The 3,346-nt window shown below is 37.8% G+C and overlaps 1 pseudogene; it reads left to right on the forward strand.

Moving 5' to 3' along the window:
- The first annotated feature begins 2,386 nt into the window (after positions 1-2,386).
- Positions 2,387-3,025, forward strand: LOC119003982 (eukaryotic translation initiation factor 3 subunit K-like; annotated as a pseudogene).
- Positions 3,026-3,346: the final 321 nt, after the last annotated feature.

Raw genomic sequence — 3,346 nt, forward strand, 5'->3', positions numbered from 1 at the left:
TTAAGAGCTTACATATTCATCATTTTCTTTCCAATCCAAATTAATATATATTACTGATTTGCATTATAAACAAATCTATTTCAGGACTTCAAGCTTTCATCACATCTCATAACTAGTGGCAGTGTGGAGGATGGATTAGATGGGAACATTGTATTTGAATGACTTTATAAAGATATATACAGTGCATCAACATTCAACAAATATTTAATTTTTTCAATTAAAATATTTTATGGTTGATATTCAGAAAATTTCATTAATATGCTTTAGCTGTTATACTGATACTTTTAAATTTTATTTTTAAATTACAATTTACATTCAATGTAATTCTGTATTAGTTTCAGGTATACACCATAGAGGTTAGATAATCATATACTTTACAAAGTAGTCCCTGGATATTTCCAGTACCTGGCTAGTTCCACACATAGTTATTACAATCACATTGACTATAATCCCAATGCTGTACTTTACATCCCCATGACTATTCTGTAACTATCAATTTGTACTTTTTAATTCCTTCAGCATTTTCACTGAGACCCCAACACCCCTGACCTCTGGCAATCATCAGTCTGTTTTCTGTATTTATGAGTCTGTTTCAATTTTGTTTGTTTCTTTATTTTGTTCTTTATATTCTGAATATAAGTGAAATCACATGGTATTTATCATTCTCTGACTGACTTATTACACTTAGCATAATACCCTCTAGGTTCTTCCACAAATGGTAAGATTTCATTCTTTTATGCTCCATATCACTAGCTATCAGAGAGATGCAAATTAAAACCACAATGAGATACCACTTTACACCAGTCAGAATGGCCATCATAAACAAAGAAACAAACAACAAGTGCTGGAGAGGTTGTGGGAAAAAGGGGACCCTAGTTCACTGTTGGTGGGATTGCAGACTGGTACAACCACTATGGAAAACAGTATGGAATTTTCTAAGAAAACTAAAAATGAACATGCCTTTTGACCCAGCAATTCCACTCTTAGGAGTATATCCTAAGAACCCAGAAACACCAATCCAAAAGAACCTATGCACCCCAATGTTCATAGCAGCGTAATTCACGATAGCCAAGAGTTGGAAGCAACCTAGATGCCCATCAGTCAATGACTGGATCAAAAAACTATGGTACATTTACACAATGGAATTCTATGCCGCAGAAAGGAAGAAGGAACTACTACCCTTTGCAACATCATGGATGGAACTGGAAAGTATTATGCTGAGCAAAATAAGCCAGGTGGTGAAAGACAAATACCATATGATCTCACCGTTAACAGGGATCTAAACAAAACAAACAAGCAAACAAAATATGACCAATGATACTCAATTACAGAACAGGTTGACAGGGTCCAGAGGGGAGAGGGGAGAGAATCACAGGGGAAAAGGGGAAGGACTCACATGAACAAGTATAAAGGACACATGGACAATAACTAAGGGTGGGGGGCGGAAATGGGAGGGAGGCGGGGAGCATGGGGACGGGGGTGGGCAGGGTTGGGAATATAAGACAGAAACCTGTACTTGAACAAGAATTAAATAAAAAGTTATTTTAAAAAAGATTTCATTCTTTTTATCGGTAAGTAATAATATTCCTTGTATAAACATAACCACTTGTTTTCCATTCATCTATTGATGGATACTTGAATTGCTTCCATATCTTGGCTATTATAAATGACACTGCAGCATACAGAAATGTACATATGTGTTTTCAAATTAGTGTTTTGTGTTTCTTTGGATATGTACCTAGAAGTAGAATCACTAGATCATAAGGAGGTTCCATTTTTAATTGGAGGAAATTCCACACTGTTTTCCACAGTGACTGCACCAGTCTGCATTCCCAGCAACAGTGCAGCAGGGTTCCCTTTTCTTCCCATCCTCACCAACACTTGTTTGTTGATTTATTCATGATAGCCATTTGGACAGGTGTGAGGTTTTAATTTGTGGTTATAATTTGCATTTCTCTAATGATTAGTGATCTTGAGTGTCTGTTCATATGTCTATTGTCTATCTGTATATATCCTCAGAGAAGGATCCATTCAGGTCCTCTGCCCATTTTTAAATTTGATTATTTGGGGTTTGGGGTTTTTTGGTGTTGAGTTGTATGTGTTCTTTATAAATTTTGGATATTAACCCTGTATCACATGTGTCATTGGGAAATATCTTTTTTCATTCAGTAGGTTACCTTTTCCTTTTGTTAATAGGTTCTTTTGTTGTACAAAAAAATTAGCTTAATGTACTCCCACTTTTTTTCTTACTGAAAAATAATACCAAAAAAATCTCTTAGAAATCAATGAGGCATATAACCTAATTTAAAAATGGGCTAAAGGATTTTTTCCCTCTTCCTGTCCTGGAGAATGCCCCACTGATCCCCTGTGTGGGAAGCAGCAGCAGTCATGGCAATATTTGAGCAGATGAGAGCTAATGTGGGCAAGTTGCTCAAAGGTATCGACAGGTACAACCCTGAGAATCTGGCCACTGTGGGGCACTATGTAGGGATGCAGGCCAAGGAGAATGCGTATGACCTGGAAGCCAACTTGGCTGTCCTGAAGCTGTACCAGTTTAACCCAGCCTTATTTCAGACCACAGTCACTGCCTAGATCCTCACTAACCTGCCCCACACTGACTTCACTCTGTGCAAGTGCATGATCAATCAGGCCCATCAAGAAGAACAGCCCATCTGACATATTTTGTACCTCACAGGCTTGCTGGAGACCTGTCACTTCCAGGCCTCTGGCAAGCCCTAAATGAAAACATGGACCTTTTCGAAGATATAACTGGTTTTAAAGATTCTGTATGAAAATTTATGTTGTGGGTATCACTTATCAGCACATTGATTGCTGGCTGCTGGCTGAGATGCTTGGGGACCTGACAAACAGCCAGCTAAAGGTGTGGATGAGCAAGGATGGCCAGAATACTGATGAGTCAGGCCAGATATTCATCTGTAGCCAAGAAGAGAGCATTAAGCTCAAGAACATCTTGGAGAAGATTGATTTTCACAGTGTGTCCAGCAACATGGCTTCCTCCCAGTAACTTTGGAGGCATTTAACAAAGATTTGTTGCCTTCACAAAAATGGGCAAAAGGCTTGAACAAGCATTTTACAGAAGAGGGTATCCACATGACATGTGAACATATGAAAAAGTGTGAAACTCTTTTTGTTTTTCATGAAATGCAAATTAAATCCTCATGTGATACCCCTATATGTGTATCAAAATGTATAACAAAAAATCCCCCCTCATTGCTGTCTTTCATAGTTGCTGAACCATTTTACATTCCCACTTACAGTACAAGAGTTACAGTTTCTCCATATCCTTGCCAACACTTGTTATTTTTTGTTACTATCCTTCCTAACT

Source organism: Sturnira hondurensis, unplaced genomic scaffold (assembly GCF_014824575.4).
Source record: "Sturnira hondurensis isolate 20B ecotype Veracruz unplaced genomic scaffold, ASM1482457v3 Scaffold0018877, whole genome shotgun sequence".
Lineage (NCBI taxonomy): Eukaryota > Metazoa > Chordata > Mammalia > Chiroptera > Phyllostomidae > Sturnira > Sturnira hondurensis.